The following is a 27513-nucleotide window of genomic DNA, read 5'->3' as shown; positions in this document are numbered from 1 at the left end:
AAAGCCTTTAAAACAATTGTTTTCATTGGTTTAAAATGGTTTTACTGATGACAGTGATTTATCTTTTTGTTGTATGTAAAAAAAAAAATTGTATCTGTTTAAGTTTGAAGTATGTGAAATAAGTGTCAATAAACCTTTTCAAAAGGAAAAAAACCTGTTCTTATCAGTTTAATATCTGATATGTCCTTTATACGAGGACAAACATATTAAAGTGATTTTTAGAGCTGGGATCTGAAAAAGGGTCTTGCTCCGTTCCATTGCAGTGCCGCCGGGTACAGTGCAACCTTCTCTCGCCTTGTGGAAAACCAAGCAATGACACAAACACAGAGTTTCACATGACACTTTGTCGTTGGCTCGAAGAAAGGAAGTCGGCTCCCCCTGCAGTTTTGTACCCATTACGATCGTGAAAACCCACTCTACGGACATGACCAAATGCGTAACAGCATTGTTGATGGGCCATGGTACTGGCAAAAAAACTTCTTCTTGAAAGGTCGGAAGACACCAACTTTAGGGTGCTTCATAAAATGAAATATGACTTGAAATACAGTCAGCTGTGGCAATTTTTGTTGGTTTCTGAAGGGACTTTTTAACTCTGTATTGATGACAAATCTCCAGTTGATGCATAATATTTAGCTCTTTGGTGTTCCCATTTATGTGGCTGTGAAGGGAAACATCCCTCATTTTTAGGCCACTTGTGAGAGTGGCCTCACTCTTGTGGAATTCATTTCTCTTTCATTGGAGATCAAGGAGTTCATCTGTAAATTAGTCAACTTCTTTTTCTACTGATTGGGTGCTTGTTAAATGTCAAAAGAAGGCTTGGGAAAGGGAAATGAATGCTGTGTTGGCTGTTAAAATATGGAGGACTGCTCTTTCCTGTATATATAGATGGTCAATGAAGAGCAGGCGCAGGTTAATTCCATTTGAAAGTGATTGATGGTTTTCATTATTCAGAGGTCATGTTACATATGTTTTACCCCTCTGTGTCGCAAATTTGCCATGAATGCATATCAAATGATGGTGGACTGTCCACCAATTTATCCATTCTGATCCATAATGCTTTCTTTTTCTCTGGGGTCTACCAGAGGACTCTCCCTACTGATAGGATGCTCAGTGGACTCATCGATTCTCCCTGCACCCATTCAAACAGTGTTGTCGATGGGCATGCTACGAGCAAAAAGAAAAGCCCCCAAAGAACACAGCGCCTTCTCAAAGTCGGGAAGGCGCCGGCTTCACATTGCTTGAGAAGATGGTCGCATTAACTGGTTTTGTTACTCACCTGAAGAAACTGAGATTTCAAAATTAACAAAGGTCAATACAAGGGGGAAGAACGGTGGGGTCACTCTTTGAAATGATGGACTCAACCTGACCAGTGATTGTGCAGCACACAACCTGACCAGTGCTTGTGCAGCACACAACCTTACCAGTGCTAGTGCAGCACACAATCAGCAGCTTAGACAAAGACTCCAAAAACGCAGTGAGATTTGGAATGTTGACTGTTGGCCGATAAAGCGGAAACAGAGGAAATGCTGCCCGAATCCCGTCAAACACTTTTTCCCTGTGTTTTTGTGGCTGCTCATTGGCGCCTGATAACTTCAAGTTTTTTCCTCCACAACCCCATTGGATAGAGCCTGTGACAATATGGCACTGGCGAGTCACGGGACTTGTTAGGTGGCAAGCAAAGACAAGCCTACCGCGATGGTGGTGACTGTGGCGAATAGACTCCTAGGCTGTCCTTGAAGCGAGGGGCTGTACTGACTCTGGTTTCTCTTCATAACGCACAAGTCTTTCGCCTTTTACTAAAGACTTCCGTGGAGAGGAACAGCAACGAGTTCAAGCTATTTTTGGTAGGCTTTGCCTAACGGCGGAGCCCTTTGAGTTTGTGAAAAGTCAAAAAGCTGTCCACATCACAAATGAGGGCGGCACAATGGAGAGCTTGGGCGGAGGTGCTAAAAAGCAGCCAGTGTCACGCTTGTGTCAGAAACAGGAAACCGCAACTAGTGAGATTTGTGCCAAGAGTGTAACTTGGACATCAGACACTGGGGGCTCATCGCGTCTCGGCCTTTTGGCTTAGATCAAGCGGATAACACGGAGACATCGTTTTCGAGAGGTAAAAAGAAAAAACACCTACGGGAAAGATGGCCGCATCGGCCTCCATTGAGCAGCCGATCCCAAAGGTCGGGCTGAGATATACATTGCGGTTCCAGGCAAAATCTGAGGAGGAACAAGTTCTTTCAAGGGTCCATTTCTGCAGATTGTCATCATGGGGCAGCTGCATCTGAAGGTGGAAGACGTCTACTGCATTCAGTGGAACCAGCAAGAAAAAGCTTTTGACGTCACCCTGAGGAAGGAGGACGTCTACAGCAGAGTGGCTGAGGTTTGCGGGAAAGTAGCTGGGGAAGGGCACCTGGCAGCATATAAGATTTGCAATCTTGACAGACCGAACTACAGGACAATCACTTTCCATATGTTTAACCCGTTTGTAACAGACGCTGCTTTAACTGCATTTCTTGGGCAGTATGGAGACGTCATCACAGTAGCAAGGTATGTGAAGGACCCATTAGGTTTCTGGACGGGGAGGAAGCAATTCCAGGTACTCCTCCACCCGCACCCTGAAGGGCCTGGCGGCCTGAAGCACCCGCCTGACTTTTTCAGCCTCGGTGGGGACCGCAGCTACCTTTTCTACCCTCGACAACCAGCTTTCTGCAGGCGGTGTAGGCAGTCCGGCCACATAGAAGCTGCTTGTGCTGGGGTTTGCTGCCATTCCTGTGGGCAGGGGGGCCATGTGGCCAAAGACTGTACTGCACCCAAGACTTGCCATGGTTGCGGGGCACTGGATCACCTATACTGCAGCTGCAGCTGCAACAGAAGGACTTTTGCAGAGGTCGTGAAACCGAGTGGTTGGCTGGAGGGAGCCAAAGAACCAGAAAAAAGGCTTGAACTTGCAGGAAGTGAAGTATGGGCAGAGGCGGATTCTGGGTCATCTGAGAGGGGCGAGGAGACAGTGCCTCGGATGCAGGGATCAGCCAGAGACGTCGGAGCAAACAGAGAAGTCCAGGCCCACCCTGAAAACATGGAGGGTGGAGTCTCAATGCAGAGCCCTGGCCAAGCATCCTCCAAGGTGAAACCAGGGGCAAGGAGGGGTTCCCAGGTTTTCGGGGTGGGTCTGGCGACTGAAAGGGAAGAGAGTGGGGATGAAGGGCATAGCAAAAAAAAGAGGGGGAAGAAGAAATGGGAGCAGGGTCAGCCGAAAGAGGAGGGGGACGATAGGGAGAGGGCAGATGGTGCAGGACAACAAAGAAAAATTGCAGAGGAAGGGGAGGGTGAGGTCGAAGGGCAAGAGGTGGTTGGAGAACTACATAGCGGAGATTCAGCAGACTTGCTGTCTTCAGGGTTGGGGCTGGCTTTTGATCTTTCCCCGGGCCTGCTCATGTTATCTCCCCCACAGGGAGAGGATGCATATGATGGACCCAGCAGGCCAATAGCATCCCCAAACACAGTGCCCTTTTCCTGGGCGGAGCAGATGGACGATGAGGATCTCTACGCGCAGTAGGGAGAGCAATGTGCTTGGGAATGGACATTAAAATATACAAATGGGTTCTTTTAAGGTACTTACTTTAAATGTGAGAGGAATGAGGGACCCTGTCAACAGAATGGTCGTTTTTGATTTTGTAGCCTCCTTACAGGTGGAAAGTAGTTTTTCGCAGGAGGTTCATTTACGGGATAAGGGGGATGTGGTGAAGTTTTCAAGGGAGTGGAAAAAAGGGGTTTCAGTGAAGAGTGTAAGGGGAATCTACTCTACAGGAGTTGGAATTTTGTTTGGGGTTAAAGAGATTAGGGTAGAGGAGGTTTTTGTTATAGTCCAGGGGAGGGTACTGGGCACTGATATTTCATGGGGGGCAGTCAAGCTGAGGGTTATTGTGGTGTACGGACCACAAACTCCGGCAGAAAGACAAGAGGTGTTTGGACTAGTAGAGCTGCACTTTGTCACCAATAGGCAGTGTAGCGGCTAAGCCTAAACTTAAAGCCACTGAGGGGCTGCATAGACGGGCTAAAACTAATCGACGCGCTTGCTGCTACTGCACTTGTGTCCAATGAGACAAACAGCTTCCGGATTCGCTTCTTCATTTGATATTTTCTTTATTTTTCACCGTCTGGATCTTTTAACCATGCAAGAATCCATTACTTAGTGCAGATAAAGTTCATACAAACAAATGTGACAACAGCGGAGCGGAGCATACCATGCAGCATAGCGGAGCGGTCGAAAAACTGTGTGCTCCTTCCGTCTAGCAACACCTGACACCTGCCAGGAGGTTCCCACCCATATATAAATTCACACCCACACAATACAATGAGGACACCTAGGGGCCAAATTTGGTATCTACATATATTCACCTAAAAATGGCTCCTACATACCGGCCCCTAATTGTAATGGATTACAGACATACAATTCTTTCAAATACAAACCAGGGAGCCATAATCAAAATGATACAATGAACACATTTTACCACACAATGTAGTCTTTTTCACAGAAACCTGAGATGGCATGCTAATCTGTAATCTCATGTAGCAAGCAAAGCTTTGTCACAGGACGTTCAATGGCGCTAGACTTTGTCTGCAGACGCACTGAACGGACAACTCCCTTTTTATCCTGGAAAACCTCCAAGACTCTTCCTAGTGGCCAGGAGCCTCGTGGGGCAGTAACATCCATTATGACCACAATATCGCCAAGCTTGAGATTTCTCCTTTCCTGGTTCCACTTTTGCCTTTCCTGCAGCAGAGGTAGGTATTCTCGTACCCATCGCTTCCAGAAAAGGTCGGAGATATACTGGACTTGTCTCCATCTCCTTTTCACATACAGATCATGTGGCTCAAACAATCCAGGTGGTAAAGATGGTCTTCCTTTCATGAGCAGGATATGATTGGGAGTGAGTGGCTCCAGATCGTTTGGATCATCCGAGAGTTTAGTGATGGGTCGATCATTTAAGATGGCTTCAGCTTCACACATTACTGTTTGAAGTCCATCGTCATCCAGTCTCTGCTGTTGAAGCACTGAACTCAGAACCTTTCTCACCATGCGGATTACACGTTCCCAGACTCCACCATGATGTGACACTGCTGGAGGATTGAAACTCCAATTAACTCCCTTTTCCCGCAGAGCTCCTTGAATTTGTGAATGATTCAATGATGCGAGCGCCTCCCTTAGCTCTCTCTCTGCTCCAATGAAGTTGGTTGCATTGTCAGATCGAATGTGGGCAACGTGGCCTCTCCTGCAAATGAAACGGCGCAGAGCGTTGATACACGCATCTGTATCCAAAGAGTAGGCCACCTCAAAATGAACCGCTCTGCTGGCTAGACAGGTGAAAACCACACCATAGCGTTTGGCTGTGCCTCGTCCTTTGCTCACAACAATCGGCCCAAAATAGTCAATCCCAACATTGGTAAAAGGCAGATAATCAGGAAGAATCCTTTCCTTGGGCAAATCTGCCATTTTTTGCACCACCATTCTTCCGTTGTACCTCGTACAGAAAACACATTCTGTTATGACCTTTCTCACGGCTGAATTTGCACTTGTGACCGAATATTTCCTCCTCAGCGTGGACAACGTGTGATTGCGACCGCTATGGCCAAGTTACTTGTGAATATGCATTAGCATGAGAGTGGCAACACGTTGATCCTTGGAGAGGATTAGCGGATGTTTAGCTTCCTCGGGTAGAGAACCCCTAGTCAGCCGACCTCCAACTCTCAGCAGCCCATTATCCAAATATGGATCCAGCCTGTAGATATTGCTGTGCCTGCTTACAGCTTTCCCGGATGACAGCATAGCAATCTCTTCTCCAAATCTTTGGTGCTGGCAGTATTGAATGATGGCAAGCTCAGCCTCCAAAAGATCCTTCACAGACAACGTTTGCCTTGGTGTGTCTGAGCTTGGCTTGCTGGTGTTGGAAGCCTCTGGCTCACTCCTCCTGCGCCACCTTTCCAACAGAATTCCTTTCAGCCTAAGGAACCAGGCAACGGAAACCTTGAGCTTCATCCAACTTGAGAAGTAGGCCATAAGTCGACCAGTGGCATCAGGTGAACCCTCCACACTAATGACATTCACCACAGCTTCCTTCTTGACCTCCATGTCATCTGCTGCTATCGCAGTCTCGACCATATTTACTGGCCAGTCCTCTTCTGGTTTACACAAGAACTTTGCACCCTCAATCCACCTGTTGTCATGAATGAAGTCTCCAACCCTCACGCCTCTGGATGCAACATCCGCAGGGTTTTCCTTCGAGCTCACATACCGCCATTGTGCAGTTCTGGTGGCTCCTCTGATAGCAGAGATCCTGTTGGCCACGAATGTATGGAAACGCTTGTCCTCATTCATGATATATTTCAGCACAGAAGTGCTATCTGTCCAAAAAACTGACTCTTGCAGCTGGAGCTTCAGCTCTGCCTTCAACATGAGGTCCATACGCACAGCCAGAACGGCAGCAGTCAGCTCCAAGCGAGGAATAGTAACAGTTTTCAAAGGTGTAACTCTGGCCTTACCCATCAGGAATGCAACATGGATGTCATCTTTATCATTCTGCATCCTGAGATAAGTGACTGCTCCATATCCTGACTCACTCGCATCTGAAAAATGATGTAGCTGAGAGTGTATGGGATGTCCGAAGCCTTTAGGTTTAATGCACCTTTCCACCTTAAACTCAGACAGCGCATCCAGGTCTTCCATCCACCTTGTCCACTGAGGCAGGGTATCCTGGGGTATGGTCTCATCCCATCCAAAATTTCTTCTACAAAGCTCCTGTAGCATAATTTTAGCAGGCAACAGAACTGGTGCAAGAAACCCCAGAGGATCATACACAGAACTAGATACAGACAACATTCCCCGTCTGGTGCATGTCTTCTGTTGGACCTCCATCTTGAAGTTAAATGCATCAGTCTCAACACACCACTGCAACCCAAGAGCTCTTTCCACAGGAAGTTTGTCTCTGTCCAGATCAAGTTCACTCAGCTCTTTAGCTCTGTGTTCCTCAGGAAGAGTTCGCAACATGGTGTGATTATTGCTAATCCATTTGGTCAGAGTGAAACCTCCCTTTTGACAGAGGGCAATAAGATCTTTGACCATGAGGGTGGCTTCCACTTCTGAGCCCATGCTCTTCAAACAGTCATCAACATAGAAGTTCTCCTTAACTGTTTGAACCACTGCAGCTGGAAAGTCAGACTGATTGCCATCTGCTGTCTTCCTCAAAGCGAAGCTGGCACAACTTGGCGAGGACACCGCACCAAATAGATGAACAGTCATACGAAACTCAGTCGGCTCCTTGATCAGATCTCCCTCCGGCCACCACAAAAAGCGCAGGAAGTCTCTGTCCTCCTCTGCCACCTTGACCTGATGGAACATTGCTTGGATGTCACCCATTATTGCCACTGGTTCCTGCCTGAACCTAATGAGGACCCCAAGCAACGTACTGGTGAGGTTGGGACCTTGCAAGAGCTGTTGGTTCAACGATGCCCCCTTGCATGCTGCACCACAGTCAAACACCACCCGCAGAGTCCTCTTCCTTGGATGATATACCCCGTGGTGAGGGATATACCAAACCTTGCCACTGCCACTGACAAGCTGCTGCGAAGGTACTTGTTCTGCATAGCCCTTGCTGGTCATTCCATTGAGGTACGTTTTATACTCCTCGTAAAACTGCTCATTGTTTAGGAACTTCCGCTTCAGACCAAGTAGCCTTTGCTTCGCCACAGAAAAGTTGTTTGGCAGAGACACATCATCCTTCTTAAAGGGCAATTTCAGGCTGTAATGACCCTCTATGAGTGTTGCAGAACTTTCAGCAATCTCCATGAACTTCACATCCTCTCTTGAGAGCCCCCTTTCCTCTGTAGCTCTCTCGTTAAAGTCATGGTTATACTGCTCACTCAGCATTTCTTCCAACCTGCTCACAGAAATCCTGTTGACAACCACTGAAGGGACCTCAGCTTCAAAACTGCTGCCATTACCTTGCAAAGGGCCGTTAATAACCCATCCCAGTACCATTCTTATAGCATATGGGCCTTCTCCTTGGTTATTTATGACCTCCCAAGGCTCCAACATCTTGGGAGCATTGCTTCCAATCAACAAATCCACATTAGCTTTTATGCTGGGAATTTTTACCTTGGCTAGGTAGGGCCACTTTGCCAAATCTCCTTCAGTCACAATGTTGTCCATGCCCACAGGCATCTTCCTCTGAGTGAGGACTTCAGGAAGTTTGTAGAAAAGATTATTCTCCAAACCAGATATTTCCAAACCAGATAGTGAATATGCTGGAACAACCCTTTCCTGTCCCATAGTTTGTAGGAGAAAGTTGGTTCGTCTACCAGCAAGATTGAGCCTTTGCATGAGCTGCTCTGAACAAAAGGTGGCTGAACTGCCAGGATCCAAAAAGGCGTATGTGTTTACTATACGGTCCCCCTTGATGGATTTAACTTGAACTGGAAGGATGGAAAGAAGACAGCGATCATCCCCGGCCCCTGTATGACCACACGTTTTATGAGGTGCTGTGATGTTACATGCCACGGGCTCCGTGGAATACTTTGTGTTTGCTTTCACTGCATCCTTTTTGTCAATATGAAGAACACTTGGATGGTTTTGACCACAAACCCTGCAGGTCAAACGCTTGTCACAGTCTCGACTCCTGTGCCCAGCACATAAACAACCGAAACAAAGCTCCTTTTCCTTTAGAAAGCTTATTTTATCTCGGTGTTTCTTCCTTTCAAACTGCTGACATCCATCCAATGCATGACCTTTGGAGCAACACACACAAGCTAACTTCCCTGTAGAACCATGAGCTGATAAATCCATCCCTGCATCTCGATAGCTCTCAACTGATTGCACTGGTGCAACAGTGGTAGCAAAGCTGTTTCCTCTCACTTTGTTTATTGGTTGTGACTTCATCCTAGTGCTGACCTTGAACGTAGATGGTCCAGATGGCACATCTCGAATGTCACCAAATAGAGGGTCAGATAGTATTCGGACATGTTTTTCAATGAATGCAACCAGATCCTTGAAAAGAGCTCTCTGCCCAGATGCTTCCAGTATGTCATGTGCAACAGTCCTCCATCGCTCTCTCAGCTTAAATGGCAGCTTAGACATGACAGCTCTCATATTACTTGGAACATCCAATTCTCTCATGTACTGTAGCTTCTCCATGACATTACAACATGAGCGCAAAAACAGAGAGTAAGCTTGCAATGCATTTACATCTTCTGCCTTTATTGCAGGCCAAGCAAAAACCTTTTCAATGTATGCAGTGGCAATCTTATACTCATTGCCGAAGTGTTCTTTGAGCAGCTGTTTTGCTTGATCATAGCCACACTCTGGAGCCATCTGCTGACAGCTCCGCACCAGCTCCCTTGGCTGCCCTCTAGTGAACTGTTCAAGATAATACAAGCAATCACCTCTGCTCACCTTCTCTTCCACTCCTTGCTCAAATGCTTGCTTAAAAGAAATGTATTGAAGAGGATCCCCATCAAATATTGGAATATCTCTTGCCGGCAATAACATTAAACGTTGCTGATGTACAAGAGCTGATGTTATTTCATTCTGCCTCTCCATTATGGCACAGATACTTCCAAATTGACTTTCATCCATCATCTGAGCATTGAACAGTCTGGGTTCCAAAGGTGGTAAGAATGCATCCATTTGCGTTGTGGAGGAGACATTTTGCATTTTTGAATCCTTGCACTCCTTTAATCCAGATGTACATTGCTGACTAGCCTCTTGTGCTAGCATGGCAGTTGGCTGTGGGTCATACGTTGGCAGTGACCAATCCCTTGGCTGTTGCTTGCTCTGATACACAGGTCTGTACTCCTTTGCCATTGGGTTGAGCGTGTTATCAGCTGTTGCCTTCTTTTGCTTGTCAACACAGGAATTCTTTGCATTAGATGCAGCTTTACTTCGGGTGTCAGAGGCCTGTAACACTGCTAATTTAGCTGTGGATGCAGCTAGCTTGGCTTCCAGCTCAAGCTGTTTCTTTCTCCTTTTGAGCTGCTGCTCTTGTTCTTCCAACGCATGCATTTTCTTTAAAGCTACAGCCTGAGCAAGCAATGCGGCTCGCTCAGCCTCTTCTCTAACTCTTGCAGAAGAAGTAGTGCTTGATTTTGAGGTTTTTCTGCTTGAATGCCTACTAGCCAGATTCGAAACACTGTCCTCTGGATTAACGTCATCATCATCAACATCAACATCATTATTTGACTTTTGGGTGGCACTTGACAACCATTTTGTTACATTGGAAATGAATTCATTATTACAAATCATTTTTGCTTTGAACCATATATTGCGTTTTTCTTTTTCTTCATCAGGCAAAATATCAACCAAAGACCCATGGATATCCTGAGCTTCATCACACAAATGGACAAAGTCTTTAAAAGCACATTGTACCTTTACCTTTTCTTTGGTTTGCATAAGCGCTTGCATTTTTTCTTTTAAATTACTTGCCTTATTTAGTTTAGCTTTCCTAAAAGCTTGCAACCTTTCAAACCTTTCAGCCAAAGCCTTGGCAGTTAATTTTACAACACGCTTTTGTTTGTCCTTTTGCGCACCAACGCCATCCGTATCACTGTTCATTTCAACCGATTGCGCAATAGCCTCTACAGGCTTGTCCAAAGTTTCATGCACATCCATGATGATATTCCCCAACACACGCACAGTTTATAAGTCAATTGTTCTCATGCTTGAACCACCAATGCATTGGATTTGCCCGCTAGTTAGTAGTAAACAAATGTGCGCATATAAACATGAATGGCCATTCAGACATTGGTAGCGCTACCACTCACGTTGGGCGCCTTGATGAACCAGATGAATGAGCGTCGCCACTATGTGAAGATCGGGTCCCCGTTGTCCTCACGCTGGCGAAGCCTGGTGGCTCCAAACACCGAAGAGTGATGGATACTAACAGCTTTAGCAGACGCCGCCGTCCTCAGTCCAGTCCACCGATGTCCTCTCACCGATAGCCGGATACAAACAGGTGACTCAGGTAGATACAATGTCTTTAGATGTTGATTGAATGATTTTCAGGATCCCATCAGCTGGAAACTGCAGCATCATCCGCAGCAATGAAGCTCTTCCTGCATCGCTTTAGCAAAGTTTTTCGACTTAATGTAGCGGCTAAGCCTAAACTTAAAGCCACTGAGGGGCTGCATAGACGGGCTTAAACTAATCGACGCGCTTGCTGCTACTGCACTTGTGTCCAATGAAACAAACAGCTTCCGGATTCGCTTCTTCATTTGATATTTTCTTTATTTTTCACCGTCTGGATCTTTTAACCATGCAAGAATCCATTACTTAGTGCAGATAAAGTTCATACAAACAAATGTGACAACAGCGGAGCGGAGCATACCATGCAGCATAGCGGAGCGGTCGAAAAACTGTGTGCTCCTTCCGTCTAGCAACACCTGACACCTGCCAGGAGGTTCCCACCCATATATAAATTCACACCCACACAATACAATGAGGACACCTAGGGGCCAAATTTGGTATCTACATATATTCACCTAAAAATGGCTCCTACAGGCAGGTAATTGTAGGGGGTGATTTTAATGTAGAGTTGGGAAAGGGGAGGGATACCAGCGATGTGTTCATCTCCCAACTTATGACCAGACATAGCCTGGTAGATTAGGGAAGGAGGTCAGACCGCTGGTAGACGGTCCCTCATGGCATAATTCAGGGGAAATAGCAAGACGTTTGGATTATGTGTTTGTGGCAAAGTCTATGAGTCTGCTGGCAGGTTGACTGCTCCCTGTTTTCTTTTCAGACCATCATGGCCTGTTGTTTGAGGTGCTTTCACGTGTACCAGTGTTTGGGCCTGGGTACTGGCGCCTTAATATCAGTGTCCTGGAGGAGGTGATCTTTAAAGAGAACTTTGTTTTGTTTTTTAAAGGCCTTGTAGGACTCAGACCAATGTGTCCTGGAGTGACGGAGTGGTGGGAGGTTATCAAGGAGCGTATAAAATTGTTTTGTTTAAAATATTGCAAAAGGAAGGCGAGGTTGGCCAAGAGGGAGGTGCATTGTCTCCTCGAGCTCGAGTACGCCAGGGGAAACTCTGGGAACACTGTAAATCAGTGGGATTGTGACTCCCTGAAAGCACGGCTTAGGGATGTCTTTGAGGGTAGGGCCCGGGCACACCTGTTGAGGTTGCGTCAGGAATTCCTTGAGAATTGCGAGACGTGTTCTGCTGGTTTCTTCAGCTCAGTACGGGAGGATAAGTCACAACAGGTAGTGACAGGGATCAGGGATAAGCAGAGCAGGGTTGTGTCGGAAGCGGGTGAGATGGCGCGCCTCGCCACTGACAAGACAAGTTTTGTGGAGAAAGCAGTAGATGTAGGGGGAGTGGAGCCTTTCCTGAGTTTATTGACCCAGTGGGTGCCACAAGACATAGCGCAGGCGTTGGGGGCCCCGCTCACTCTCAAAGAGCTTGAGGGTGCCCTTGGCAGAATGAAAAGACGGAAGGTGCCTGGCATCGACGGGCTGCCGGTAGAGTTTTATCTCAAGTTTTGGGACATACTTGGACCGGTAGTGTTGGAGGTGTTGTCTGAGATACTCCGCACAGGGGCAATGGGAAGGACTTTGGCCACTGGAGTTATCTCCCTTCTTTTCAAAAAGGGTGATCCTACTGACTTAGGTAACTGGCGGCCTCTGACCATGCTGTGTGTTGATTATAAACTCCTGGCAAAGATCCTAGCAGATCGTCTGAGCACAGCGCTTCCACATGTGGTTCACGTGGACCAGACATGCGGGGTGGCGGGCCGCTCGGTGAGATGGAATCTCCAGCTCATACGGGACGCCATCGCTTGGGCGGAGGACAGGCGCCTGCCTCTTATGATGGTTAGTGTTGGGTCTGAGCTCTACCTGGGCACCATTATGTTAACAGTACTCTACCTCATGAGCTGGACACCAAATATGTTAGATTTCGGTTGTTTATCAATTTATTGGCTATCACAAATTAAGAAAATATTAATATTAAAAATATTAATATTAAATAATAACTTTAAAATTACTTAAAGTTCACGGGGGACCAGCCTAAACTAATAGGCAAAATAGCCAATATGGATTTAGTCTCAATTTATTACCATTAATCTGGAACTCTGATTAACCATTAGCTTACTAACTGTAACCAAATTACCATATCAACAGTAAGTTAAAGTTGAAGGATTGGAATTCTACCGAGTAGAGGTTGGCAATATTCACGCTTGTGCAACATTAAACACACCAGTAGTTATACTTAAAAGGCATTTATTTACAATGGAGCAGATTAAAATACAATGTCTAATCTAGTGTATACAGGTGTGTGTGTGTGTGTGTGTGTGTGTGTGTCTGTGGGGACACAGACAAAGGCAAGATGGCCGACTCAAAGTAGTCACTGTGACCACATGACCTGAACAAAGAAGACTACACAAGATGGCGGTAAACAAAGAAACTACTCAAAATGGCCGCTGAGACCACCTAGTGTGTGTGAGAGGGAAGGTGTGAGTTTCTTTGTTAGCCTAGCTCATGTAATATAAAGGTACCAGGTTAGAGGGAGGAGGTTAGCTTCATGCAGGTTCTAGGACTGAGACGTACTGCTATGTGTGCGAACATACGAGTACTCGATTAACTGTATGACTGACCACAACCTAAGCAAACATTACAACAACAAGACATCAATCAACAAGTACATTAACAAGTTAAGACTTCTGCTGATTAGCTATGCTGTGCTATGCTGTGCTGGGAGAGGTTAGGCCCAGTCCGTTAACGTTACCAATCCTTGGAACAAGCAAAGAGGTCCTTTCCAGTGTTTTTGTAAAATCCAGTGAGTTGGGAGGTTTCCTGGTTGAGTAAAGTTCTGTCTGGCTGGTGTTGCTTGCTGTTATCTCCTTTGTTCTCCTCACAGAGTTAGCTGTTCCATGCTAACTCTGCTACGACTCCTGTTGCTTGGAAAATCAGCTAGCCTTGTGTTGTAGCCGCTGATTCTGAAGAGGATTTGGTTCACTCACAGTTAATCCGAAGCAGGTCGCTGTTGTGGGGGAGAAGAGTGTTTGCAGGCTGCTGTTAGCGGGCCGGCGAGAGAGCTAGTTTCTCAGGTAGCAGAGCTGACCTGGGCTGGGGCCTTGTTGCCCTTTGAAGAACCGAGAGGAGAGGGCTGGAGCTGCTCTCCAGAGCAAGCCAAGAAGGGAAGAGAGAGAGAAGGGGTCTAGAAGACTGGTTTTGTTTGGTGACACCCTTGGGGGTCACATGTCACACGCTGGCCATGGCTGGCCAGTAAGGTCCGTGGGGGGAAGGGTCATCCCCAGGTGTGAACGGTGAGGAACTGTGGAGTGTGAGTTCCTTTGTCCAGTGGAGCAAAGAAACATTTGGTCTATTGAATGATTGAGTCCCAACATTAGTCTTGACCAGACAAAGGCTTTTGATAGGGTTCACTGGGGCTTTATGTTTAGGGTATTGGAAAGGTTAGGCTTCAGCCAGGTGTTTGTCGGATGGTTGCAAACGTTGTACAGGGATGTGGGGAGCATGGTTTTAGTTAACGGTCACCGAGGGGATGTTTTCAGGTTGCACTCTGGGGTAAGACAGGGGTGCCCGCTCTCACCACTGCTCTACATTCTTTACATGGAGCCCCTGGCGGAAGCCATTCGTGCTGACCCAGGCGTGAAGGGCTTCCTGGTGCCGGGTAGCGGCGGCCTACGGGCCAAGCTGTCGCAGTACGCAGATGACACCACACTGCTGCTGGACAGTGATGCATGTCTTATTCGGTCCTTGGGAATTTTCCAGGATTTTGGTCGGGTGGCTGGTGCAAAACTTAATTGCGCCAAGTCCTCAGTCAAGTTCTTTGGGCGCTGGAAAGAAAGGACGGATGTACCAGGGGGGCTTTCACTCTGCACGGGACCTCTGAAGCTACTAGGGGTCGGCTTCGGGACAGCCAACAGTGCCACGGCCAACTTTTTTGTTGGTCTGTGAAGGGATTTTTCAACTCTGTATTGATGACAAATCTCCAGTTGATGCATAATATTCAGCTCTTTGGTGTTCCCATTTATGTGGCTGTGAAGGGAAACATCCCTCATTTTTAGGCCACTTGGGGGAGTGGCCTCACTCTTGTGGAATTCATTTCTCTTTCATGGGAGATCAAGGAGTTCATCAGTTAATTAGTCAACTTCTTTTCTACTGATTGGGTGCTTGTGAAATGTCAAAAGAAGGCTTGGGAAAGGGAAATGAATGCTGTGTTGGCTGTTAAAATATGGAGGACTGCTCTTTCCTGTATATATAGATGGTCAATGAAGAGCAGGCACAGGTTAATTCCATTTGAAAGTGATTGATGGTTTTCATTATTCAGAGGTCATGTTACATATGTTTTACCCCTCTGTGTCGCAAATTTGCCATGAATGCAAATCAAATGATGGTGGACTGTCCACCAATTTATCCATTCTGATCCATAATGCTTTCTTTTTCTCTGGGGTCTACCAGAGGACTCTCCCTACTGATAGGATGCTCAGTGGACTCATCGATTCTCCCTGCACCCATTCAAACAGTGTTGTCGATGGGCATGCTACGAGCAAAAAGAAAAGCCCCCAAAGAACACAGCGCCTTCTCAAAGTCGGGAAGGCGCCGGCTTCACATTGCTTGAGAAGATGGTCGCATTAACTGGTTTTGTTACTCACCTGAAGAAACTGAGATTTCAAAATTAACAAAGGTCAATACAAGGGGGAAGAACGGTGGGGTCACTCTTTGAAATGATGGACTCAACCTGACCAGTGATTGTGCAGCACACAACCTGACCAGTGCTTGTGCAGCACACAACCTTACCAGTGCTAGTGCAGCACACAATCAGCAGCTTAGACAAAGACTCCAAAAAGCGCAGTGAGATTTGGAATGTTGACTGTTGGCCGACAAAGCGGAAACAGAGGAAATGCTGCCCGAATCCCGTCAAACACTTTTTCCCTGTGTTTTTGTGGCTGCTCATTGGCGCCTGATAACTTCAAGTTTTTTCCTCCACAACCCCATTGGATAGAGCCTGTGACAATATGGCACTGGCGAGTCCCGGGACTTGGCAGGTGGCAAGCAAAGACAAGCCTACCGCGATGGTGGTGACTGTGGCGAATAGACTCCTAGGCTGTCCTTGAAGCGAGGGGCTGTACTGACTCTGCTTTCTCTTCATGACGCACAAGTCTTTTGCCTTTTACTAAAGACTTCCGTTGAGAGTAACAGCAATGAGTCCAAGCTATTTTTGGTAGACTTTGCCTAACGGCGGAGCCCTTTGAGTTTGTGAAAAGTCAAAAAGCTGTCCACATCACAAATGAGGGCGGCACAATGGAGAGCTTGGGCGGAAGTGCTAAAAAGCAGCCAGTGTCACGCTTGTGTCAGAAACAGGAAACCGCGACTAGTGAGATTTGTGCCAACAGTGTAACTTGGACATCAAACACTGGGGGTTTATCGCGTCTTGGCCTTTTGGCTAAGACTGCGATCGCCTCCTATTGGTGGTTAAATTTTTGTCTGTTGTCTCCTTGGAGGAAATTGACTTAATTCCTTCAATAAAGATTTTCAGATTCTTTGTAGTTGCATATCTTAATCATAAAGGAATTCATTGGCCCAAAGGATAACCTACCTCCTTTATGCCGGAGAAAACATTGTGACCAGGCCAATTGCGAAAAGGTAAGTATTTTTTACATTTCTTTTATTGCCTTGAGGATACTCTTTTACTTATTTATTTGTTTTTAGTACTTTGTTTAGTGGTATTTTATTGGCTTTTACTTGCTTTTATTGCTTTTAGTTTGTGGTGCCTCCACCATGTCAGCCAACCATGCTGGCACGTGGAGGCACCACAGTGTCCGTTTTAAATTCAAAGAAAAGGATGGAAAGCTCCTGGAGATGTCGAGGCTTGACTTCTCCAGGAAGCTCATACAGAAAACCCTGGGATTTACGGCAAGCGACTTAAATTGTATTTTGACCTTGCAACTGAATAATAATTCTGTGTTCAGTGTGGAGAAATTGACTGATAATGCTTTGAGGACAGTTATTGTCAGACTTTTCAATGAGACAGTGAACGCAGATGACATTTGTGTTTGGTTGGGGAGATTTTGCACCGTTAAAGGCCAGGCTACCAAAGTGAGAGATGAGGATGGCATTTGGAATTGCGCTTGGAGGGTCCCCATTCAACAGGGGCTACATCCACTACCAGGGTCAGCCCAAGCTTTGCCGCAAGTGTGGTGAGCATGGGCACCTGGTAGAAGCTTGCAAGCAAGCATTTTGTGGAAAATGCAGAGAAATTGGGCACACTTTTGAGGAGTGTACCAATGGCAGAAAGTGCAATCTCTGTGGAGAGTTGAACCACCTCTTCAGAGATTGCCCAAAGTCTTTTGCCAACAAACTAAAAGGAGCAAGGATTAATGAACAAAATGGAGGACCAAATAAAGCACATAGAGAACAGGTTGAAGAGGCTGGGCAGGAAAATTCAAATCTCCCACCAAATCCTGTGATTGGAGAAGAAGGATCAGGAGAGGCGGGAGAGGGGGAAGGCCCTGCAACAGCCCCATCAATGGAAAGTGGTGAGGAGGATGGGCTGATGCAGGAAGGGGGCGGAGCTGGTATAGTAAGTGATGAAGACCAATCACAAGATGACAGCAATGATGCCGCCCTCCCCAATGCCCAGCAAAGAAAGAGGCCGGCATCAGAATTGTCCTCTGAGTCTCCTGCAGTCTCAGAGAAGAGGGGGAGAGTTGGAACTCTCTCAGACAGTTCATCTGTGGAGGAGCCCAGAATCTTCCCCTCCAATTCACCCAATGAGGTCTCATTTCTAACCGTAGCTCTGCAATCAACCCCAAAGAACTCAAAAATGAATGCAAACTTGGTTCCAAGGCCAACCCCCAAAATTCGAACAGGGGATGGAGCTCAACCCCCTCCTCCTCCTCCACCTGTAGGAGTAAAGGAAGAGCTCTGTTCACAAGAAATATCCTAGTTGCCTTTTTTAATCATTTTAACGTATTAAATCCCTTTTTAGTCTTTTAAGATTTCATACCTGTTGCTTTTAAACCATACTCATGACACTCACCTTCTCAACCATCAATGTGAGAAGTATGAAGTTCAGAGTTAGAGCCCAAAGTGTTTTATCCTTTCATGGTTCTGTTCAGTCAGATGTGTTTTTAATGCAGGAATGTGGCATACCGTTTTTAAAACACTACAGACAGTGGGAGGAGATGTGGCCACAAACATCCATATGGAGTGGTTCCAATCACAACAAAAATGATTGAGTGGCCATTTTAATCAATAATCCACAGGTTCTGGTGAAGGGCAGCACTGTGGTGAGAGACGGACGGGCACTTTTAGCACACTTGACTTTTATGGGACAGGATTTTAAGCTTCTTAATATTTATGGCTTTAACCAAAAGAATGACAGGTATGAACTTTTAGAAGACTTGCAGTCCCACATGCTAGGGAAAGCACCTTTGGTTTTAGGGGGTGATTTTAACTGCATTTTAAGTAGAAAAGATAAGAAAAGAACAGGGGAAGATCTTAAAGTTGATAAAACATCGGCTTTATTGCAGGGCATATGCAGGGATTTTAAACTTCAGGACTGTTTTAAAACCATGCATCCCAGAGAGGAGGGCTTCACCTGGTTCAGTGATGATGGCACCAGAGCCTCTCGCATAGACAATGTTTTTACACGGGATTGCCCACCAACCGATGCTAGATTGAACCCTGTTTTCCTCTCTGATAACCAGATGCTCTCCTGCACCCTTTCACTCTCTTCAGGTGTGACATCAGGAAGTGGTCTGTGGAAACTCAACTGCTCCCTGTTAGAAGATCAGGACTTAGTCAGTCAATACAGGGAGCAGTATCAGGAGTGGCAGAGCCTTCAAGACTTGTACGATACACAAGCACACTGGTGGGAGATGGTGAAGGGAAAGACCCAGACTTTTTTTTAGACTGGCAGGCAAAAGAAAAAAAGATAGGGAAAAGAGGTCCATGATGGGACTGCAGAAGTGACTACAGCACTATTTTAAACTAAACCAGCAAGGGATGGATTTTAACGAAGAAATTAAACAAGTCAAAACAGAAATGTCGACATTAGCAGAAATTTTAAGCCAGGGTGTAATTTTAAGAAGCAGGGAACGGGAAATAAAGGAGAGTGAAAAGTGCACAAGGTATTTTTTTAAGAAGATTATTAACATAGGAGGGACAATTTTTTTTTTTTAAAGTATATTTTTTTGGGCTTTTATGCCTTTAATGGACAGCACAGTGGAGATTGACAGGAAACAGAGAGAGGGGGAATGACATGCAGCGAAAGGCCGTCCGATGCGGGATTCGAACCGGGGCCAACTGCAGCGAGGACTGTAGCCTCTACACATGGGGCGCCTGCTTAAACCACTACGCTACACGATGCCCCGGGAGGGACACTTTTAAAACTTAAAGTAAATGGGTGCACAACTGACAAGATAGAGGAAATGAAACAGATTATTGAAGTTACTTTACATTACTGATTAAATACTGCAGAGCATTTGCAAGAGTTTAAGGTTTACTTTACTTTTAAAAGCGATGAATGAGGTCCTGTCTCCTCCGTATAGCCCCCAGTGGAGGCTGCACTGGCCAAGGTTCCATGGGCATTGGCTCATCTGGCTGCACCGGCACATCAAAAGGCACACCATTCACTAATGCAATGTTGTGCAAAACTGAACAGGCCATAATAATGTCGCACACTTTTTCTGGGGTATGCAACAGCGTTCCTCCTGCTGGTCCAAGACAGAGCCACCTGCCCTTCAGCAACCTGAAGCAGCGCTCCACATGGACCCATGTGCGTGTGTGCGCACTATTAAATCTGCGTTCCTGCTCTGTAGCAGGGTTAGCCAGCGGGGTTATAAGGTATTCCGTGAGAGGATAACCCTTGTCACCTAGAAGAACCATACCAAAATGTTAATTATCTGACACCTTGTTTAGTTAATGCAATTTATCTAGGGTAGTTACTTACCGAGGAGATGACTTTGGCTCTGCAGTGCGCCCTCCTGCAGCCGCGCGCCAACACAGCTGTTTTGAAAAATAAAAGAATCGTGTGTTCCCCCCGGCCACCTGGCCACCACGTTTAAAAGTGATAGCTTGGCATCACAAATCACTTGTACATTTATAGAGTGGTAGTTTTTGCGATTGATGAATGAATAGTCATTCATGGATGGTGCCTTCAGACGCACATGAGTGCAATCAATTGCTCCAACCACATTTGGAAAACCAGCAATCTCATAAAATTGCCTTTTAATCACAGATTGCTGGGCATCATTGTATGGGAACCGAATGTACTTTCGGGAGACACTGCTGGCATCGTCCTGCTGATGGTTGGCTGGGAGATTCCAGCCCTGTCCCCGATCTCCTGCTGAAAGGTCCCGGTGGCCAAAAACCCCAGCGTGGCGAGCACCTGGACGGGTACAGGTAAGGCGTTTGACCGTCTGGTTTCCCTCTTCAAACGGACATCTAAATGGTTGCATAGCTCGATGATGACATGTCTTGGGAGCCGAAAGCGACTTATCAGCCAAGCATCACTCTCCATGAGGAGATCCCTGCGGTCTCTGAAAACGCGCTCACGTCTGACACGCGCGTATTGTTCCTCCAAAACAAGCAACTCTGCCATCGTTATGATTTGATAACTGTCAAAGCATCTGTTTAAATAGGGGAGTGAGTTAACATCTGACCAACCACAGTGCAACAATGATTATCTCACCAGACGCTTCTAATTGTTGTTCCAGGTGTGTCACACCCATCGGAAAAAACAAAAAACAATTACACAATTTTGCCATGAGTTAATTTGCAAACACACATTTCTGCTTGTATTTATTATTATTTCAAATTTTAATGTGCAATAATTAGATGTCATGTTAGGCTATTTAGCCTATCATATTGTTTTATTGTACAAAAAAGTGGTATCAGTAAAAAAACGTGGGCTTTTTTAAAATTCTAATTTTTTATCCGTTTTGATCTGTTCTAAATATGTGACATGATAATGACAGCTGAGGTTTGTTTAATAATTATTTTCAGACTCAGACAGATTTTGCTGTGCTGCACCGCAAATCCAGATTTGCGTACACGAGCTCAGACCTGACGTGAGATCTGATCGTAGCGTCCGCTCACGTCCAAATTGATAAATGCCGAAGTTTGCGTGGAAACAGTCGTACGCACAGTTTTCTTCCGTACGTTCGTTTGATAAATGAGGGCCTCAGACTCTGGGTTTTGCATGACACTTGTTCCAGCAACTTCTGAGGTATCTTGGAGCACGTGTAAATTAGTTAGAAATTACGCTGGCATTGCTGCATCTCCACTTTGACTAGAATTCTTCTGATGAGAACTAATTAAATGTTTTTTAAAACCTGAATATTGAAGGGATATGTTATTTTTACTACTGCATGCTTTGTATGATTAAAAAGCAAGTCAGTCTTAAACTGATGATTATGATTGTTTTTGAACATTGTGACATGTGAACATTAAACATTGTGACCCTGATTGCCGTTTGAGATTGCAGAATGATGTACAGGGACAGACAAGAAAGTACAAGTACGACATGTTTAGATAACAGGTTCAGGTCAGAATGGTGTGAGGAGAGAAGAGGTGGAGTGACCCTGTTACACAGAGAATGTTTGTATAAAAATGAATGTCTGAAACAAGAAAGTACTGCATGCTTCTTATACAGGCGAGATGAGAGCAGGGTGGTCCAGAGCTCTGTAAGCAATCTCAAACTTATATGCTTGACTATACTTTTAATAAATTAGACGTGTTGAACTTTATCTGTTGTCCTGCATACTTCATCAAACGAATGCGCGAGTCCTGTTTGGTTATATACGGATCTGGACTCAACAATATGTTGAAAACTGACGCCTACAACGATCTTAACTAACGAAACTAACTTAAACCTGGTGCTAGGATAAAAACTGTGATCAAGTCTTAGATGAGAGATCAAGGACTGGCAGGGATCATGCATAGCCTGACAAATGAAACACTTAAACATTTAAGTACCTCAGTTGAAGACTTTAGCACGAAACTCACGAAGTCTGGGAGACTCATTTGTTGCTGCTACATCAATATTGTAGACTGTTGTTTGCACGAAGGTGAAGAGCTGGCCCAGGTACTCATCGTATGACAGGTTGAACACGTAGTGGAATTTAAACAGTTCATCAAATGCACCCAAAGAGCTAGTGGCTTGGCATGGGATGAGCTGTTTGTCCACAACAATGTAGAAGGTGTCAATCCTGTTCCTGATTCGACCAACAGCAAGGATGTATGGTTGTCTGCCATCTCTTCCACGAAGGTGTTCATCCAAGCTGCAGCATGACTGAAAACAGAAACATAACAACACTGTCAGGTTTTAACTGCTCACTTGGATCTGTACACCAGAAACACATGAGTTGTTAAACAAGCCACGACAAAGTGAGTGTGTGTGTGTGTGTGTGTGTGTGTGTGTTTGTGTCGAGTTAATACACATAAAATACTAGCTAATTGGATTAAAAAAAATAAATAAATAAAGATACCTTGCAAAAGTGCAACATTTTGTCCACTGCATCACTGGGGCTTATCTTGGTCCTCTTCTGTCCAGCTGTGGGGGGCAGGAGATGGAGAAGGAGCAGCAGAGAAGCCATATCACTGTCCCAGGCTATCAGGAGGAAATGGGGTGAAACAAGCCATATTAAGTTAGAACACACAAAGTAACAAGTACTTCTTGTTAGGAATAAAAATCAATCATGTCAATTAGCTTACTGGTGTCATCGTTCTCTGTCAGTTTCTCAGCAGCTTTTAGAAGTCGGCACAGCTCAACTGACTGAGTTAGGTGTTTGGCCTCATTGATGACCTAGGGCCTGAATGTTGTGTCCCACTTCTCAAGCATCTTGGAGGCCGTTTCAGGTCCAAACAGCAGAAGGAAGTCTTGATTCAGCTGTTGATCATATAAGCATGTAAATAAACAAGATTCAAAAAAGAAGAGAATTGTACTTACATTCAAGCAACAAAACAATTAAGTGTTAATAAATGAAATGGACAACTCACCAGCCCTTTGACATCTAAAAACCGTGGAAATGTTTTAAAGACATCTGTGGTTCTCTTTGGGTCATGCACTAGGTCTTGGCGATATTGAAAGGTCATCTTCATCTTCTGAAACACACTTGCTTCATCCTGAGAGTGAATGAGGGATGATATGGCTTCTCTGCAGGCATCTCCATCAAGCTGCTCAGGCAAAGTGGCGGCCAGTCTTCTGCGGTTTGGTCCTTGTGCTTGAGCCACTGTAGCTGTCTTAGCTGGTCTTTTTACTGTTGTTGGGACTCAGTCATTCAATAGACCAAATGTTTCATTGCTCCACTGGACAAAGGAATTCACACCCCACAGTTCCTCACGGTTCACACCTGGGGATGACCCTTCCCCCCCTCGGACCCCACTGGCCAGCCAGTGTGGGCCAGCGTGTGACATGTGACCCCCAAGGGTGTCACCAAACAAAACCAGTCTTCTAGACCCCTTCTCTCTCTCTTCCCTTCTTGGCTTGCTCTGGAGAGCAGCTCCAGCCCTCTCCTCTCGGTTCTGCAAAGGGCAACAAGGCCCCAGCCCAGGTCAGCTCTGCTACCTGAGAAACCAGCTCTCCCTCGCCGGCCTGCTCACAGCAGCCTGCAAACACTCTTCTCTTCCACAACAGCGACCTGCTTCGGATTAACTGTGAGTGAACCAAATCCTCTTCAGAATCAGCAGCTACCACACAAGGCCAGCTGATTTTCCAAGCAACAGGAGTTGTAGCAGAGTTAGCATGGAACAGCTAACTCTGTGAGGAGAACAAGGGAGATAACCGCAAAGCAACACAGCCAGACAGGACTTTACTCCACCAGGAAGCCCCCCCAAACTCACTGGACTTTACAAAACACTGGAAAGGACCTCTTTGCTTGTTCCAAGGATTGGTAACGTTAACGGACTGGGCCTTACCTCTCCCAGCACAGCATAGCACCGCATAGCTAATCAGCAGAAGTCTTAACTTGTTAATGTACTTGTTGATTGATGTCTTGTTGTTGTAATGTTTGCTTAGGTTGTGGTCAGTCATACAGTTAATCGAGTACTCGTATGTTCACACACATAGCAGTACGTCTCAGTCCTAGAACCTGCATGAAGCTAACCTTCCCCCTCTAACCTGGTACCTTTAGATTACATGAGCTAGGCTAACAAAGAAACTCACACCTCCCCTCTCACACACACTAGGTGGTCTCAGCGGCCATTTTGAGTAGTTTCTTTGTTTATCGCCATCTTTGTAGTCTTCTTTGTTCAGGTCATGTGGTCACAGTGACCACTTTGAGTCGGCCATCTTGCCTTTGTCTGTGTCCCCACAGACACACACACACATACACACACACACACACACACACACAGACACACACACCTGTATATGCTAGATTAGACATTGTACTTTACTCTGCTCCATTGTAAATAAATGCCTTTTTAAGTATAACTACTGGTGTGTTTAATGTTGCACAAGCGTGAATATTGCCAACCTCTACTCGGTAGAATTCCAATCCTTCAACTGTAACTTACTATTGATTTGGTAATATGGTTATAGTTAGTAAGCTAATGATTAATCAGAGTTCCAGAATAATGGTAATAAATTGAGACTAAAACCATATTGGCTATTTTGCCTATTAGTTTAGGCTGGTGCCCCGTGAACTTTAATTCATTTTAAAGATATTATTTAATATTAATATTTTTAATATAAATATTTCCTTAATTTGTGATAGCCAATAAATTGATAAACAACCGAAATCTAACACATTTGGTGTCCAGCTCATGAGGTAGAGTACTGTTAACATAATGGTGCCGCCCGTGTGAGGCCGAGTACTAATGATTTGCAGTTACTAATAGAGCTCAGACCCAACACTGTATTCCTGGACATAGTCTTAAGGCGCCATGCTAAATATCCAGTGCCTTTCTCCGTATCATAGAAGTGCTCCTGTTAAGATATTTATAAAACATCATTACAAAAGTATTTTTTTGTATCCTAATGACAAACTTTACAGCAAAGGGGAACTTTGTAGCAATAGTTGAAACTGTAACTAAGTCTCAGCTATTTTGTTAGACTTTGGTGGTGTCAATTATTTTTTACAAATACAATAAGGTAGGAATGTCAACACTATTTTGATAAGTATCTGTGATCAGCCATCATTTGACCTAAAATCCCAAAACCACTGTCAATAAAATCTGTGTGTTTTCTGGAAGTAATCTTTTTTTTTTTTTTTTTTTTAAACAAACACACATACAACACAAACCTTACATAGCCCTTTGGAGAAAATGGATCCTTTAGTAAAGGGAAGAGTGTTGTAATTCCCAGGGCATACTTTTCCTTGTGTTTACAGGAAGGCATCCTCTTTTAGAAACAACACTTCAAGTCAGTCACCCACTTGCTATGTTTTCAATGCAATGTATTTTGAAAATCCACTATAATATATCTTAATATAATGTTTTCAATTTAACAATTCACTTAACACTCACCCATGGCTTTCAGTCATATGGCTAGCCAATATGTTGACAAGCTGTCTCCAGGTGCGGTGAGTGAGTGACTTTTCTGCCTTGTACTCTTCGATGACATCCTCACCCCCAGGTTTGCAAAGCAAGGCATTATATACCATCTATTCAAGAGAGAAAATAAATTTTTGTGTACAAATCAACCTTTCAAGATAACATCATTTTAACAATATACCACAAGATAAAGAGTAAAAGTTAAAATCACTGGATCAGGAGGGTTTTTACACACAAAAATGGATCAGCAATTTCAGCAAAACAAAAAATTCTAACTAATTGTTTAGCTGATAATGCAACTGCGATATGATTTGGGAAAAAGCAATGTTGTTTCTTATCTGCCTTAGATTACTAAGTACAGAGCTATTAGCCAAACTTATTCATTCTACGAGAAACTGATTTAGTATGACACTTTATGGTGATCAACAATGTAAATTACATCTGCTGCCCTTCAGTACCTCTTTTGCAGCCTCTGACTCAGAAACCTCTGTGGTCGGCCTGGGTATGACTTGGCTGAATGTACGTCTGCCTATGGGAGTCCCATGTTCTATTCGACTGGAGTGGTCATTGTCACTTGAAGAAAGTGATGTGTTGGTATCCGTGAGGGAGGTTGATGTGGAATGATCTAAAGGAGAGAAGTCTAAAAGAAATAACAGAACTGTGACATGCCTGAAATGTAGCATTTGGTGCTTTCCCAGACACAGGTTAAAAATCATCATCAAATCAAACCTGATCCCACATTTCCAAACTGTTTTTGCAACTAGATACAGATCTTTCTTTAAAATATAAATTTTGATAATGCAATTTGTTATAGTAGCCAAGGCAGAGACATGACATCTCAAATGATATTTGTGAAGCAGAAAACCCCTGAACACTGATTACAACTAATTTTATACCGAGACATACCTTCCTCTGAAATTCCATCTTGTGTGGTTGGACTTGGACCAGGATCAAGCTGTATCTCAAGAACGATGTTTTCCTCCAGTGTCTGAGCTGGGTAGTTAGGGTTAATAGATTTCATGTGATCAGAATCAGGTTACAAAAAATAACTACACTTTCAAATATGATAAGAAGAAAATACAGTTAGATTATAAAGCAACACTTAACTCTTTAAAACACAGCTATTGTCAAGACATGAAATAGTATATAGACTTATGCCAGAGGTTCTTTTAACTGATTGGTTGATGATCATGTTCCAATGAATAAAGTAAGACACTCCCCACTTTTTACTGATGATGACTTAACCAAAATCTGATTTAACCAATATCAATGATTTATGGATGACAGAGAAATGTATGTACCTGCATCAGGAATTCTGTCATGTACTGTCAGGCATAAATCCGGACTGGCCTCTATCAGTTCAGAAAAGATGTCTTCCTCGACTAATGTGTTGGTTTCATCAAAAGCATCAAGTTCGGTAGCATCAGGAAGCCCAAACTTGTATTTGACTGTAAGATAACCATGAAAACAGATGTAAAATTGATACCCAAATTGAAAACCAAAATAGCCATCCTAAATACATAAATCCTTGTGTTTATTTGTTGTGAAGGCAACTTTGAGATGGCTACTCACCTTGAGCAATGAAATCCAAAAAGGTGAACCCTGACAGCAATCGGATGTCCTTCTTGGTATTCTGGTACTTCACCTTGAGCAACATTGCCACATCTTTAGACTGCACCTTGTAGAATATGTGGAGAAATATGACTGTTAAAAAGACTTCATCAGGTTTTAATTTTTGAGACTGAGATGGACGCATTGTGGTCCCTGGCCTGTAGCAGTGTTTCAGCCGCCACTCTCGGTTTGGGCCCGCCAGTCTTTCACAGTAAAAAAAAAACAAAAACAAAAAAAACTGCCGTCTCTCTCGCATGCAGTCGCACCACATGTGCACACACACATACATACACAGATATGGGTGCATGGAGAGGTCACGCTCGGCCGCTAGAAAACGGTAAATGCGATATATCACGCTAATTGTAGGGTTGAAATTACAGCCGAGTGAATGTTGTCCC

At 44.8% G+C, this 27513-nt stretch overlaps 2 non-coding genes and 2 pseudogenes across 2 annotated transcripts; 3 read left to right on the top strand and 1 right to left on the bottom strand.

Annotated features, from left to right (window-relative positions):
• The first annotated feature begins 130 nt into the window (after positions 1-130).
• LOC130180777 (U2 spliceosomal RNA) lies at positions 131-289 on the top strand (annotated as a pseudogene).
• Positions 290-1752: 1463 nt separating this feature from the next.
• LOC130180801 (U5 spliceosomal RNA) lies at positions 1753-1864 on the top strand. Its single transcript, XR_008829475.1, has one exon. It is a non-coding gene; the product is annotated as a U5 spliceosomal RNA (small nuclear RNA).
• A 14270-nt stretch (positions 1865-16134) lies between these two features.
• Positions 16135-16246, top strand: LOC130180802 (U5 spliceosomal RNA). Its single transcript, XR_008829476.1, has one exon. It is a non-coding gene; the product is annotated as a U5 spliceosomal RNA (small nuclear RNA).
• Positions 16247-21986: 5740 nt separating this feature from the next.
• Positions 21987-25614, bottom strand: LOC130180255 (uncharacterized; annotated as a pseudogene).
• Positions 25615-27513: the final 1899 nt, after the last annotated feature.

The sequence above is a fragment of the Seriola aureovittata genome, chromosome 13, assembly GCF_021018895.1.
Source record: "Seriola aureovittata isolate HTS-2021-v1 ecotype China chromosome 13, ASM2101889v1, whole genome shotgun sequence".
NCBI lineage: Eukaryota > Metazoa > Chordata > Actinopteri > Carangiformes > Carangidae > Seriola > Seriola aureovittata.
The sequence above is the reverse complement of the archived record's forward strand: the minus strand, read 5'-3'. Positions and strand labels throughout refer to the sequence as shown.